Raw genomic sequence first — 17,240 nt, forward strand, 5'->3', positions numbered from 1 at the left:
GTGGCAGCTCTGGGGCATATAGAAGCATGCGGGGCTCCTGATGGCAGGCCTTGCAACTGGTGGGTCAAAGGGGACGTCCCTCCCAGGCCCCGAGTTTGAAGGGGGCCCCATCACTTCCTCTGGTCCCAGTGGTGCAAGTAGAAATATTTTCTTAGTGGTACTGAGTGCCAAAAATGGGCGTGGTCATGTGTTGTGAGGGGGCATGGCCACATGCTGTTAGTGGGAGTGGCTACATGACACTAGTGGCGTGGCCACACGACACAGCCACTTTTTTTTTTCTAATCTGGAGGCAAGGCTAAAAATATATCCAATTCAAGCTTCACACACTCACCTACAAAGCCTTCACCCACTCTTCTCCCTCTTACATCTCTGACCTAATCTCTCTTTACATTCGCACCCGTCCTCTTCGCTCTGCTAATGCATGCCGTCTCTCCTGCCAACTGATTCCCTCCTCCCTTTCCTCCCTACAAGATTTTGCACGTGCTGCTCCCTATCTCTGGAATGCTCTACCTCTCCCCATCCGACTCTCCACCTCTCTACAAAACTTCAAACGGGCTCTCAAGACCAACTTCTTCACCAAACCCAGCCAACTCTCCTCCTTACACTCTTGTCTATGCTCACTGTCTACCCATTCTGTGTCACCCCGGTCTGTTAGCACCTCACCTTTTAGATTGTAAACTCGCAAGAGCAGGGACTTCTTTCCTCATGTGCCTTTCCTTTTCTTTCTTACACAATCTTATACTCCTTACTCGCTTTGATGGCACCTAACCCCAGGTTTTCTATACCTGTCCTATAGTGTCTTGTACTGTAAGTGCTGTTTTCTTCTTTGCTAATTTGATTAGGTACTGTGTAATGGGCGCTGCGGATCCCTTTTGGCGCCATATAAATAAAGGATTATAATAATAATAACAATAATAATACCTCCAGTATAATAGAAATATATAGTAATGCTCCCAATTTAATAACAATATATAGTAATGCCTCCATTATAACAAGAAACTACAGCCACTGTCGCACTCCCAGTAACCCTGACAAAGTAGGAGGAGTCGTCTTGCTGCCAAACGCCATGGCCTTGTTGCTTTGTGGCACATTATAATTGTGGTAATGGCAAAGTGTGTGGCAGGTGGTACTGCGTACCCGCTGCCAAATTCTTAAAGGTACTCCGTACCCGAGCGTAACCGCATACTTGCACCGCTGTCTGGTCCCGCTGGTCTCTGCTTTGATGCTGTCATTACGCATGCGGCATCCCGCTCTGCTGTCCCGTCCCTGTCTGACCCAGATCTGTCCCTGCTGCAGCTAAAGAGCCAGGCAGCAGAGCAGCAAACACCGGCTACACTGAGTGTGTGAGTCAGGGCTCCTTGTAGCAGCTGCCCGCAGCACTACCTCTGCCCATCCCTGCTCTCTACATGCTTGGATGGCACCCTCACAACCTCACTGTTATATACTATTCAAGGTACTGCCATGTTTTTCTATATAAATGTGTGTGTGTGTATATATATATATATATATATGTATATATATATATACATATATATGTATATAAAAATTCTAATATATAATATATATTATTTATATATATATATATATATATATATAGTATATTTATACTGTATATAATATATATATATATACACATATATATAAATATTTATTTTCAAGGCACTCTATGCTTCATAAGGGGGGGGGGGCAGATATATTGGTGTGCCGGGCCCAAAGATTTCTCTTGCCATCCCTGCCTGATTGCATATAAAGGGGCAAAGGGAGCTCTGTATTAGAGGGGTAAGAAAATGACCTGAATTCTGACAAATTAAATAATTGTAATTTGTAACCCTACTGTGGTTTTGTCCATGCCCCTGGTCATGCCTCCGGATTACTCCCGCTATCCGGGATTCTGAAAATGAAAAGTTGCAATCTACCATAATCATGGTTTGATTGTACGACTCGAACATTCAGCTCATTTTAATACATGATTTAATATAGTTTACAGTAGATCCTGTTACTGTTTCCGAATATGATCTTCAAAAATATGCAATTCATATTAAAGTGGTAATTTTTCTTGCACTCTTCATAAAATCAGATGCAGTCTGGCACCAGTAGCACATGTGCCCAGATAACGACAGGCATATGTCACATACATGTACACCCACATTTTTAATCATTTGTTTAGCTTGCAAATTTTGCATTCACTTATTTGAAAAAAGCATGAGCCTCAGAAATGGGAATTGTAACATTATGTCAGTTTAGTTTATATAAAGTATGCCTGTAAAATCTGTGTTAATACTTGATTTTTTCTTTTGATTTCTATAAAACAACAGTTACTTTTTTCTGACATTTTGTAACCTGTTGATCAGTCCTGTTGGACCTGGAGAAATGAGTCCATCTCTCTAAAGTGACTTTTTTTTAAATTAGTAATCAGTAAAAAAAAACACACCAAAACTATGGGGTAAACGTAATAGAGTTTGTTTTGCCTTGTAAAATATTGTCACTTTAAAACTATGGATATTCTTGTACAAACACCTGCACATCCAGCATCTCGCACCCTATTACATTTACACCTAGAAGTTCCCCTAAAATCTTTAACAAAAACTGCACAATTTCTTTCAGCATTTTCATGCACTTTCGTTTCTGCTAGGAATTTTGTTAGAGCAATGTCTTTCATTGTAATGGACACTAGATGGCAGACTTGAACCGAAGATAGGTGACAGTTATGCGCTAGAAAAGATTTGATGAGATTTCCTCCAGGCTAAGAAACATACACTCCTGCAGAAGCATTTCTGAAAAGTTTAAAGATTTTATCCAGGGAAACTGAAAAGGAAATACAAATTTATATTTTAGCGGTGCCAATTCTTTTCAGAGTACATTTTGATAATACTGAAATATTAATGAATTTAATGCACTTTTTATGGGTTCATGCACAGAGTGGAAACTTCTAGCAAACCGTACATATTTGTAACCGATAATAATCAGGCATAACTGTGTTTTGCAAAAAATATTTTAAATTGCTGTTTAAAAAGCATTCAGTATACTACATTTTTAATAAATGTATATAAAAGTGAAATAATGACATTAAATATACATTTTTAATCAGTAATAATGTGAAAACAGTTAATATATCATTACAGAAAATAGACAGCACCTTAAGATCATATAACACTGATATATAAATCCCAACATTCTGTTTATTCCCCCACTAAGCTGAATAAACATTTCCAGTGGTTTGGTAACAGACTGGATAGTTTGAAGATGGCCTAGAGCATGATCCAGTTGGGTATTTATATATGAGAACGCAAATGTTCTCTATTTCCTCACACTTGTGTACCCCTGTCACTTTCATTGTTGTTCTCTCCTGTTGCAAGTATATGCCAGCCCATCCAGTGTAAAAACATAGGTTGGAAACCAGAGAGCTGTTCCATTTCTCTAAATCGTTTCAGAGTGACTAGAGTTGGATATGGGATAATCATCAGGGATGTAGATGGTTTGGAGGAACTCCTGTCTATATTGGGCCCAGTATATAATTAGAGTGGCTTAACTTGTGATTACATGTGATTACACAAATAACCTGCAAATGCCTTTTTTGTACTTTAGAATTTGCTACAGTATGTACTGTATAAATGTGAAATAATTTAGGACAAATTTCTGATTTCTAATGTCCCCTAACATGGGTCTACAGAGATCTGAGTATGTGTGACACAGAGGCGTATTAAGAGAGGAGGGGGCCCATGTGTAGTCTCTGTCTGGGCCCCTTCCTCTCTCTCTAGACAGTAGCATAGTCTTTGAGCTGCAGCACTAGCAGGCTCTAGTGGTGTGCTGGAGTCTAGTGCACATGTGCAGGACTCTAGGAAAAATGGCGCGGTGGCAATTTTCCCAGAGATTCTCCTACGGCTATGCAGTTGCCATTTTCCCAGCAATTCTCCTACGGCTACGCGGTGGCCATTTTCCCTGCGATTCTCCTACGGTCATTTGTGCAGTGATGTTGCAGGGCTGCCGGAGCGGATGTTGGATTATGGAGAGGTAAGTACCGAAGAAATAGATGCAGCGTGTGTGGCGTGGGCCCTCATGGACTTGAGGGGCCCGTTTGCAGCCATTATAGATATGCCACTGGTGTGACATTAATGGCCCTATTCCTACAGCTTAATTGGAGTCCACCTGTGGTAAATTCAGTTGATTGGACATGATTTGGAAAGGCCCACACCTGTCTATATTAGAGATGAGTGGGTTCAGATCCCTGAGATCCGAACCCTCCCGAACCTCCCTACCCGAGTCCGGATCCGAGTCCGGCTCGGGTTTTCACTCCTGACTCGGAAACCCGAACGAGGCAAAACATCATCATCCCTCTGTTGGATTCCACGGGATTTGGATTACATATAAGGAGCAGCGCATTGCGGCCATTTTCATTCCAGTCTCAGAGAGTGTATTGAGAGGACGTGTCCTCAGTGTCTGTGTGGGCAGGAAAGTGGCGTGGCGAGTCTACTTACTGCTGTCTTGTGCTGCTCAGTCCAGTCCAGTTTAGTCAGTGTCTTATGCTGCATCAGTCCAGCCAATCACAGTGTTGGTGTCCTCTGCTGCTATATGTCCCCAGTGCTGCTGGCTGCTGTATAAGTCCCTTGCATTTTTGCTGTGTTGTCTTGCATCAGACCAGGGGTTGTGTCTCTCTTGTGCAGAAACAGTCCAGTGACCAGTCACAGTGGTGGTGTCCTCTGCTGCCATATATCCAGTGTAGCTGTATAAGTCCCTTTCAGTGGTGCTGTGTTGTCCTGCATTAGACCAGGGGAAGTGTCTTGTGCAGCATCAGTCCAGTGACCAGTCACAGTGGTGGTGTCCTCTGCTGCCATATATCCAGTGTAGCTGTATAAGTCCCTTACAGTGTTGTTGTGTTGTGGCAGTGTCCTGGTCATCAGTCATTCCAGTGACCAGGCAGTCACAGTGGTATACGCTGCTGCTATATGTCCACTGCTGCCGTATAATAATAACAACAAGTTTCTTACATCCTAGACAAAGGCATTCACTGCTGAAACGCGTTAGAAGAACTATGATTCACTGATTCACAGACCCCCTCGGCTGGAGAAGGGTTTCTACACAATCTGGTATACGAACTTCCCGCTCACGTGACGCCACACGTGATGCGGCAAAGCCAGAAGCCACAGACGGGACCCGAAGCAGGAGAAGGACAGCGGCCGCTGGATCCAAACGGAGACCAGGCGATCAGGCAGACAAAGACACCGGAGAATGCGGCACTGGAGCTGAACCGGCGGCAGGCACTTCTCGGTGTACCCCCGGCGGTAAGTGTAAGAACACAGCTCTACACCCGACACCTCCAGCGGTGCACACATCAAGGGACTGACAGGCGGGACACGTCACTAGTCACACTCCCAGACTCATGTACTAATACACAGCCCCAGCAGCCACATAGGTAATTACCACACCTATGGTAAAGGTGTACCCAAAAGGGCACACCTGACATTCATCCTAGCAGGGGACGTTCCTGACTGAGTATACCATTAGGAAGGTATACCGGAAAAGGGTGGTCTGCAGGACACACCTGACAGTGGTACTGGACTTAATAAGCAAGGGGCTTATGAAAATTATTGAATTTAGATCACAACCCCAAAGGGCAACTTGCAGGGTACACCTGCACGATAATTATTACACCCCAATAAAAACTTTACATCCAAACATTGATATTCATGTTCATTATACTTAGGTAGACATCAGTACATTATAGATAATCTCTATACTTACATCCCCTCCTTTGCATGTCCCCCTATCACCACCTACCTCTCCTCTACTCCCATTCCCCCACAGAGTGCGCTGACCATACCCGTTACTAATCTAGTGTCAGGAGGTAGGACACCTCCAGGTTTAGCAGCACTTATCCCCATCCTCCCCAGTGAGCACAGCCTCCTCCAATTTGCAAGTCTCTTACATTGTTGTTGTACAATAGGGGGGAGAGGAGTGAACTATGGCGCACTATATATAGTCAGCCCAATCAAATCTCTAAATGCCTGCCCAATCAGATACGGTTTCAGAAGAAATGTAAATTGAAAGAGAAATGATCAAAGGCGACCAAATGGTAACATGTTTTCTTTGGACATTTGAAGTATGGCCTGATGATCTGAGGACTCTCTCTGGAATAATCATCGCATTGTAACGTTTATTTAATTTATTTTATTTCATTTTGCATTTATCATTGTTACCATTTGGTCGCCTTTGATAATTTCTCTTTCAATTTTCATCTCTACATTGTTGTTGTGTCCTGGCTATCAGTTATTCCAGTGATGAGGCAGTCACAGTGGTATACGCTGCTGCTATATGTTCACTGCTGCCGTATAATAATAATAATAATAACAACAACCACAACAACAACAACAACAACAAGTCCCTTATAGTTTAATGGGAGAGAAAGAAGACTCTTTTGTGGGTGCACGCTTAGAAATGTCAAGAATAGACTATATAATGAGAAAGTTAAAACATATATATTTATTGATGTACAATTAAAATGACATAGTTGGTGTATCCCACAAAGACAAAACAATACAAAACAAACACATTTGTTAAAAATCCGTCATTAGGTAGGTCTATAAATATTAAGCAAATGCAAATATAACCCTATATAGGGAGACCATCAAACTATTGATACAGATGCTCTGTGCAGGTCACCGAAACCAAAAATTTGTCTAGGCTATAGAAACAAACAGTTCATGAATTTAACTAGAATTTAGTGATATTCTATACACAGTAGAAAATTGATATGTATAATATTCACATGAATCAATAGCACACTAGGAGTTAAGTATTAGAAATAAAGTCATCAGGTGGAAAAAGATAAGAGGTGATTCTGCTGTCAGCGTTAGGCTCAGAGCATTAAATTAACTCCTGCCTCTACTACACTTGGTCTTCTTGGGGGGTCATCCACCCCAATACTGACCAAGCCCTCACTGCTTCGCTTCCAAGATCGGAACGTAATCGTGCGTATACAGTGTGGTATGATAGTAGGGGTCTAGTGCCCTTCTCTGGAATTGCTGATGAGAGTTCACAAGGAAAAATAGCTATGTATCAACTTGAAAACAAGTAAGTAAAAGTGATTGTGTGGATCTGCTGCCAACGTTAGACAAAGGTATCGGGATTGATGCCCGCTATCTCTGAATCGTTGGTGAGAGTCCAGAAAAAGTGTAGAATGAAAAGGAAAAAGGAAAAAAGTAAAAAGGAGAAGAGAAAGCGAAGAGAGATATATATCTGATGATGAAAATTGAGGTAAGTCAAATGCTTAGCATATTGTAACAAAATAAATTATAATTGATAGAATATAAACCATGAGGTCAAGTATTGATATTCGGTGAACAGTGTGACCAAGATATAGTAATGCAGATCACAGAGGTTAGGTCGCTGCACACTAAATATTTTATGAAATAATTACTGAGATTAAAGAAAAGAGAACAGAAAGTTTCTTGTACTTATATTACAAGAATTAATAGGTGATATGAGATATACATACTATCACACAAATGGAATTAAGGACAGTGCTGTGAATATTACACTATGAGAGAATAGAGTAGTGAAATCAGTGTGATAAATTGTACCAAAAATTGGATATTATTAAAAGCAGTGCTGTGAATTATTAAGAAGGATAAATGTGATACAAAGTATAATTTGTCATTGGTATCAGCAACAAATATTGAAACAGTGCTATAGATGTTGCACTAAATTTATAACCCCAGAACAGGGAAAAGAAAAAGAAGAAGAATATGCATTTAGGATGCGCTGAGTAGCCAGATCCTGCAATCTAGAGAAACAGACCGGTGGGAAAACAGTTTAAAATATGCCGTCCGGATATACTTTATATTAATTAAAGGTAGCATATGTCACAATGAACACAAATAGTGTGCATAAATGGTATCCAGGAAAGACAAAAACTGTTACCCACACTCGTCTGGATGGACGGATGTTGCCGACTGCTATGGTGGGAGTAGTAGTCCCAGGTTGATATTGATCCGGTGTCCTGCGGGCTGGTATGTAATAGAGTATGTTTCCCGGAAACAAGTCGGGACTGTGTGCCCGGTGCAATGTCCTGCAGGCTGGTGTGTCTACTAGTAGGGCATTATATGTAAGCTGCGCTAATACTGGGTGCGTTATGTGTAAGCTGCGCTACTACAGGAGCATTATGTGTAAGCTGTGCTACTAGCAAGGGCATTATGTGTAAGCTGCGCTACTACCGGGGGGCGTTATGTGCAAGATGCGCCACTACTTGGGGCATTATGTATAAGCTGCGCTCCTATCGGGCGTTTTCTGTAAGCTGAGCTACTTGTGGGGTGTTATGTGTAAGCTGCGCCACTACTGGATGCGTTATGTGTAAACTGCGCTACTACCGGGGAGGAGTTATGTGTAAGCTGTGCTCCTACTGGAGGCGTTATGTATAAGCGGTGCTACAACTGTGGGTGTTATCTGTAAGCTGTGCTACTATTGGGTAGTTATGTGTAAGCAGCGCTACTACTTACGGTGTAATGTGAATAAGATTGTTCTACTGTGTTGCGTAATTGTAAATGGGGGTACAATTGCGTGGCCACATCCTTTCCTTGTGGGACCACATACCTTTTTTTGACACGCGCTGTTTCTTTGTAATGAATGGGAGGGTGCAAATTTAGAGTTTGCAGGGGGAGCCAAACACCCTAGCACCAGCCATGGATGGAGACCACTGTGCTCATTGGGACGTTCAAAGCAGCAGATATTTTTCTGTACTCTTCCTCAGATTTGTGCCTCGAAACAATCCTGTTTCGGAGGTCTACAGACAATTCCTTTAACTTCATGCTTGGTTTGTGCTCAGACATGTACTATCAAGTGTGGGACCTAGAGATGTGCGGCTGACACTTTTCGTGTTTTGTGTTTTGGTTCTAATTCCACTTTCATGTTTTGGTTTTGGCTTGGTTTTGGCTTGGTTTTGCCAAAACCACCCTTTCGTGTTTTGGTTTTGGATCTGGATGATTTTTGAAAAAAACATAAAAACAGCTAAGATCACGGAATTTGGGGGTAATTTTGCTCCTACGGTATTATTAACCTCAATAACATTAATTTACACTCATTTCCAGTCTATTCTAAACACCTCACACCTCACAATATTGTTTTTAGACCTAAAAGTTGCACCAAGGTGGCTGTATGACTAAGCTAAGCGACACAAGTGTGCGGCACAAACACCTGGCCCATCTAGGAGTGGCACTGCAGTGGCAGACAGGATGGCAGATTTAAAAACTAGTCCCCAAACAGCACATGATGCAAAGAAGAAAAAGAGGTGCAATGAGGAAGCTGGATGACTAAGCTAAGCGACACAAGTGTGTGGCACAAATACCTGGCCCATCTAGGAGTGGCACTGCAGTGTCAGACAGGATGGCAGATTTAAAAAAATAGACCTCAAACAGCACATGATGCAAAGAAGAAAAAGAGGTGCAATGAAGTAGCTGGATGACTAAGCGAAGTGACACAAGTGTGTGGCACAAACACCTGGCCCATCTAGGAGTGGCACTGCAGTTACACAGCACATGATGCAAAGAAGAAAAAGAGGTGCAAGATGGAATTGTCCTTGGGCCCTCCCACCCACCCTTATGTTGTATAAACAGGCCATGCACACTTTAACAAACTAATCCTTTCAGCAACAGGGTCTGCCACACGACTGTGGCTGAAATGACTGGTTTGTTTGGGCCCCCACCAAAAAAGAAGCAATCAATCTCTCCTTGCACAAACTGGCTCTACAGAGGCAAGATGTCGACCTCATCCTCCGATTCCTCACCCCTTTCACTGTGTACATCCTCCTCTTTACAGAATAATAATTCGTCCCCACTGGAATCCAATCTACTTTCTGGAGGCAATTGCTGTTAAAGGTCTTCCCGGAGGAATTTATAATTCATTTTGATGAACATCATCTTCTCCACATTTTGTGAAAGTAACCTCCCACGCCGATCGCTGACAAGGTTACCGGCTGTACTAAACACTCTTTCGGAGTACACACTGGAAGGGGGGGGGGCAACATAGGTAAAATAAAGCCAGTTTGTGCAAGGGCATCCAAATTGCCTCTTTTTCCTGCCAGTATACATACGGACTATCTGACATGCGAACTTGGATGCTGTCACTCATATAATCTTCCACCATTCTTTCAATGGTGACAGAATCATATGCAGTGACAGTAGACATGTCAGTAATCGTTGGCAGGTCCTTCAGTCTGGACCAGATGTCATCTTTCGCTCCTGACTGCCCTACATCACCGACAGCGGGTGGGCTAAGAAATCTTATCCTTTTTCTTGCAGCCCCAGTGGTGGGAGAAATTGAAGGACGAGCTGTTGATGGGTCACGTTCCGCTTGAGTTGACAATTTACTCACCAGCAGGTCTTTGCACCTCTGCACACTTGTGTCTGCTGGAAAGAGAGATACAACGTTGGCTTTAAACCTAGGATCGAGCACGGTGGCCAAAATGTAGTGCTCTGATTTCAACAGATTGACCACTCTTGAATCCTGGCAAAGTGAATGATGTGCTCCACAAGTCCCACATACTTTGTGGAATCGCTCTGTCTTAGCTCCTCCTTCAATTTCTCCAGCTGCTTCTGCAAAAGCCTGATGAGGGGAATGACCTGACTCAAGCTGGCAGTGTCTGAACTGATTTCATGTGTGGCAAGTTCGAAGGGTTGGAGCACCTTGCACAAGATGGAAATCATTCTCCACTGCGCTTGAGTCAGGTGCATTACCCCTCCTTTGCCTATATCGTAGGTGGATGTACTGTATAGGCTTGAATGACCTTTTGCTGCTCCTCCATCCTCTGAAGCATATAGAGGGTTGAATTCCACCTTGTTACCACCTCTTGCTTCAGTTAATGGTAGGGCAGGTTCATGTATGTTTGCTGGTGCTTGAGTCTTCGGCACGCGGTGGCTGAATGCCGAAAGTGTCCCGCAATTTTTCGGGCCACCAACAGCATCTCCTGCACACCCCTGTCATTTTAAAAAAAATTCTGCACCACCAAATTAATTGTATGTGCAAGACATGCTGGAATTTGCTCAGATGTAATGCACGCACAATATTGGTGGTGTTGTCCGATATCAGAAATCCCCAGGAGAGTCCAATTGGGGTAAGCCATTCTGCAATGATGTTCCTCAGTTTCCGTAAGAGGTTGTCAGCTGTGTGCCTCTTATGGAAAGCAGTGATACATAGCGTAGCCTGCCTGGGAATGAGTTAGCGTTTGCGAGATGCTGCTACTGGTGTCGCTGCTGTTGTTGTTGCTGCAGGAGGCCATACATCTACCCAGTGGGTTGTTACAGTCATATAGTCCTTATTCTGCCATGTTCTACTTGTCCACATGTCCGTGGTTAAGTGGACACTGGATACAACCGCATTTTGTAGGACACTGGTGACTCTTTTTCTGATGTTTGTGTACATTCTCGGTATCGCCTGCGTAGAGAAGTGGAACCTAGATGGGATTTGATACCGGGACACAGTACCTCAAACAATTCTCTAAGTCCCACTGAACTAATGGTGGATACCGGATGCACGTCTAACACCAACATAGCTGTCAAAGGCTCAGTTATCCGCTTTGCAAAAGGATGACTGCTGTCATATTTCATATTCCACACAAAAGACTGTTGGACAGTCAATTGCTTAGTTGAAGTAGTACAAGTGGTCTTCCGACTTCCCCTCTGGGATGACGATCGACTCCCAGCAGCGACAATAGCAGCGACAGCAACAGCAGGCGTACCACTCAAGGATCCTCCGGTGGAATCCCAGTTAGGAGAGGACTCCTCAGTCTTGACAGTGACATGGCCTGCAGGACTACTGACTTTCCTCACTGAGAAGGAAGTTGACATTGAAGGAGTTGGTGGTGTGGCTTGCAGGAGCTTGGGTACAGGAGGAAGAAGGGATATAGGTGTCAGTGGAATGCTTATGCTCTTACCCAAAGTTTCACAACTTGACACTGACTTCTGATGAATGCGCAGCAGGTGACGTATAAGGGAGGATGTTCCTAGGTGGTTAACATCCTTAACCCTACTTATTACAGATTGACAGAGGCAACAGATGGCTTGACACCTGTTGTCTGGAGTTGTGGAGAAATAATTCCACACTGAAGAGGTGGCTTTTTTGGTAGTTTGCCCAGGCATCATAATGGGCTTCTTCATCCCACGGACAACAGGTGTCTCCCCCGGTGCCTGACTTAAACAAACCACATCACCATCAGAATCCTCATCGTCAATTGCCTCCTCAGCGCCAGCAGCACCCATATCCTCATCCTGGTGTACTTCAACATTGACATCTTCAATTTCAATATCAGGAACTGGACTGTGGGTGCTCCTTCCAGCACTTACAGGGGGTGTGCAAATGGTGGAAGAAGCCACCTCTTCCCGTCCAGTGTTATGAAGGTCAGGCATTGCAACTGCCGACACACTTGGACTCTCCTTGGGGATTTGTGATACCATCTCATAACGCACAGTTCTTTTCTGTGCTTTTTCCAGCTTAACTCTTTTAATTTTTCTAGCGGGAGGTTGAGGGCTTCCATCGTCATGTGAAGCTGAACCATTACGTGCACGTTGGTGCATGTTGGCACCAATGACAAAGGTAGTGGAAGGTGGGATGTCCTTAAGAAAGACTATGGGGAATTAGGCAAGAAACTTAGGCAAGCACATCTAAGGTAATATTCTCTGAATTATTACCCATGCCACGTGCTAGCCCAGGGAGACAGAGGGAGATTAGGGAGGTAAATGTGTGGATTAGGGATTGGTGCAGGAAAGAAGGGTTTGTGTTCCTATAACACTGGGCAGACTTCTCAGTCAGGCGCCATCTTTTTTGACGATTGCACCTGAATGAGGAGGGGGCAGCGGTGCTGGGGGAAGGATTGTTAGAAGGTTGGAGGAGATTTTAAACTAGGTGCCTGGGGGGAGGGTTTAGCAAGAAATTACGGGTCATTCAGTAAGAATAGCAAGGGTGGCGTTAGTGAACAAAATGGGGGAGGAGTAGGGGGGAGGAATAGAGCAGACGGCAAGGGTAGTAACATGGGAACTAAAAAGGATTTTAGAATAACAGTAACCAATGACGATTACGGGTCATCTTTGCTGCATAAGAATTATGATGTCCCTACCATAAGGAGAAATACATATCTCAATTGTATGTATGTCAATTCTAGAAGCCTTACAGATAAAAAGGGGGAACTAGAAATCCTTGCAGCAAGCAAGGAATATGATATTATAGGAATTACTGAAACATGGTGGGACGAATCTTACGATTGGACAGTCAATCTAGAGGGTTACACGCTGTACAGGAGAGACAGACTAAATAAATGGGGTGGAGGGGTATGTCTTCATGTAAAGTCATTTCTAAAACCTGTTATACGGGAAGATATTCAAGAAGGGACTGTAAATACTGTCGAGACGTTATGGGTAGAAATTGCATGCAGGGGTAAAGGAACAAAGAAGTTATTATTGGGGTTATGCTACAGGCCGCCTGGTATTAATGTATCTGATGACAAATTGTTACTGAATTAAATTGAACAAGCAGCAGGAGTAGGAGACATAGTAGTGATGGGAGACTTTAACTATCCCGAGATAAACTGGAAAATCAATTCATGTGATACTGCTAGGGACAATATGTTTTTAAACACGCCAAATGATAATTACTTAGTTCAAATAATCGAGGAACCAACTAGGTACAATGCAATCTTAGACCTGGTATTAACTAACAATGGGGAATTGGTATCAAATATTGAAGTAGGAGAGCCCATAGGTAACATCGACCACAATATGGTCACATTCAATATCAGTTTTCATAAGCAGTCCTATACTGGCTCAACTAGGACTCTAAACTTTAGCAAAGCCAACTTTAACATGATGAAGGAAGCATTAAGGGACATTGAATGGGAAATTCTGTTTCAAGGAAAAAATACTACAGAGAAATGGGATGTATTAAAATCACTGATAATTAATAATACTCGTAAATTTATTCCCACCAGCAGCAAAAAAAGGAATTAAAATCCCAAACCAATGTGGTTTAACAAAAATATAAATAAATGAATGGACAAAAAAAGATGAGCTTTTAAAAAATACAAATCTGAGGTGGATGCGGAGTCATTTCAGCACTATAAGGACTGTAACAAAATATGCAAAAAAAGAATAAGAGCGGCTAAAGTAGAAACTGAAAAACTAGTAGCAAAAGAAAGCAAAGCGAATCCCAATTTTTTTTAAGTACATCAACAGCAAGAGACTAAAGAAGGAGAGTATAAGTTACAAGGACAAGAGGGGAGTCTTAATCAAAAATAATAATGACATAGCAAACAAACTAAACAAGTTTTTTTCAACGGTATTTACCAGAGAGGACCAATTGCTGGGTCTAACACAAAATCTCAAAAAGATAATGTCCCACTGCTAAATGCTTATTTATGTGAGGAGGTAGTCTGTGACTGATTAAAAAAGTTAAAGATTAATAAGTCACCTGGTCCCGATGGAATTCACCTGAGGGTTCTTATGGAGCTGCACGCTGAACTAGCAAGACCTCTATTTTTGATCTTCATGGATTCGGTTAAATCGGGTATGGTTCCCAAAGACTAGCGTATAGCGGAGGTAGTGCCAATATTCAAAAAGGGGAGAAAAGCTGAACCAGGTAATAATAGACCAGTTAGTCTTACATCTATAGTGGGGAAAGTATTGGAAGGTATTCTAGGGGACAGTATTCAAAAGTTCCTTGAAGCAAATAAAGTCATTAAAAGGAACCAACATGGATTTATGAAGGACAGATCATGTCAGACCAATTTTCTTGGCTTTTATGAAACAGTAACTGCGAACCTTGATCAGGGTAAGGAGGTGGATGTAATCTTTTTAGACTTTGCTAAAGCTTTCGACACTGTACCACACATGCGTCTTATCTATAAGCTACAAGAAATAGGGCTAGGAAGCACAATATGCACTTGGGTCAGTAATTGGTTAGATAATAGGGAGCAGCGCGTTGTGGTCAATGGATAATTTTCAAATTGGACTAAAGTACTAAGTGGTGTGCCACAAGGGTCTGTACTTGGACCACTTTTGTTCAACATTTTCATCAGCGACCTAACAGTAGGTCTAAAGAGCATGGTGTCAATTTTCGCAGACGATACCAAATTGTGTAAGGTTATAAATATGGAGGGGATGCTGAGTCTCTTCAGAATGACTTAACTAAACTGGAAGCATGGGCAGCAAAATGGAGAATGAGATTTAACACAGACAAGTGTAAGGTAATGCACTGTGGGGGCAAGACCAAAAATAACACCTACATACTAAATGGGGTAATAATAGGGGATTCTGTACTGGAAAAAGACTTAGGGGTTCACATAGATAACAAATTAAGCAGCAGTACCCAAAGTAGGAGTGCAGCAAAGAAGGCTAATAAGATATTAGCATGCATAAAATGGGGAATTGATGCAAGGGACAAGGGTATTATACTCCCATTATATAAATCACTAGTGAGGCCACATCTTGAATACTGTGTGTAATTTTGGGCACCATATTACAAAAAGGATATCCTGGAGCTAGAAAAGGTACAGAGGCAGGCGACCAAATTAATCAAGGGCCTGGAGACGCTGGAATACAAGGAAAGGCTTGCAAGGCTAGGCATGTTTACATTGGAAAAGAGGAGACTAAGAGGAGACATGATCAACATCTACAAATATATAAGGGGTCAATACACAGAGCTTGGGAGGGACTTGTTTTCTATAAGATCAGCACAGAGGACACGTGGTCACATGCTCAGGTTAGAGGAGAGGAGTTTCCGCACATTGAGGCGAAAAGGTTTTTCACAGTAAGGACAATACGTGTTTGGAATTCCCTGCCTGAGAGAGTAGTAATGGTGGACTCAGTCAACACCTTTAAGAACGGGTTAGATAAATTCCTATTGGATAAAGATATTCAGGGTTATGGTGCGTAGGCATGCATTACAGTTAATATAACTAGTCCTAACATAAAAATAACTAGACCTATAATAAGACTACATAGGAGACCTCAAATAGGTTGAACTTGATGGACAATTGTTTTTTTTTCAACCTTAGTTACTATGTTAATATGTAGTCATGAACATAGGCCAGGGCCTCAGCCGTTCCTTGCCGCTCTGTGTCATAAATGGCATATTGGCAAGTTTACATTTCTCCTCAGACCATTTAAATTTCTTTTTTTAGGTCTTTTTACTGAACTTTGGCTTTTTGGATTTTACATGCCCTCTACTATCACATTGGGCATCGGTCTTGGTAGAAGAAGTTGATGCCATTTTATCGTCTATGTCATGGCTAGTGGCAGCAGCTTCAGTACTAGGAGGAAGTGGTTCTTGATCTTTCCCTATTTTATCCTCCAAATATTTGTTCTCCATTATTTTTCTGGCGTTATATAACACAATATGCTGCACAAGATAGTGTACCCTCACACCTCACAGGGCAAACCCTGTAAAAATGTATTTGGATTAGATATTAATAACCCCTTTATTTGGAGTAAATAATAAACAGCACAGGACAGCACCACTGAATTTATATGGCAGCACCACTGGAATGAATTTATACGGAATTATATGGATTTATATGGAATTATATGGCAGGATAACTGGAATTATATGCCTGTATTCTGAGAATTATATGGCAATATCACAGGAATTATACGCCAGTATCACAGGAATTATACGCCCATATCACGGGAAATATATGGCAGTATCACAGGAATTATACACCAGTATTCCGAGAATTATACGGCAATGTCACAGGAATTATACGCCAGTATTCCGAGAATTATACGGCATTATCACAGAATTTATACAGCAATATCACAGGAATTATATGCCAGTATTCCGAGAATTATTCGGCAATGTCACAGGAATTATATGGCAATATCATAGGAATTATACGCCAGTATTCCAAGAATTATACGGCAACGTCACAGGAATTTTATGCCAGTATCACGGGAATTATATGGCAGTCTCGCAGGAAATATACGCCAGTATCACAGGAATTATACTCCAGTATCACAGGAATTATATGGCAGTATCACAGGAATTATACGCCAGTATTCCGAGAATTATACGGCAATGTCACAGGAATTATACTCCAGTATTCCAAGATTATATGGCAATATCACAGGAATTATATGACAGTATTCCGAGAATGTCACAGGAATTATAACCCAGTATTCCGAGAAATATACGGCAATATCACAGGAATTATACGCCAGTATTCCGTGAATAATACGGCAATGTCACAGGAATTATACACCAGTATT

Source organism: Pseudophryne corroboree, chromosome 1 (genome assembly GCF_028390025.1).
Source record: "Pseudophryne corroboree isolate aPseCor3 chromosome 1, aPseCor3.hap2, whole genome shotgun sequence".
Lineage (NCBI taxonomy): Eukaryota > Metazoa > Chordata > Amphibia > Anura > Myobatrachidae > Pseudophryne > Pseudophryne corroboree.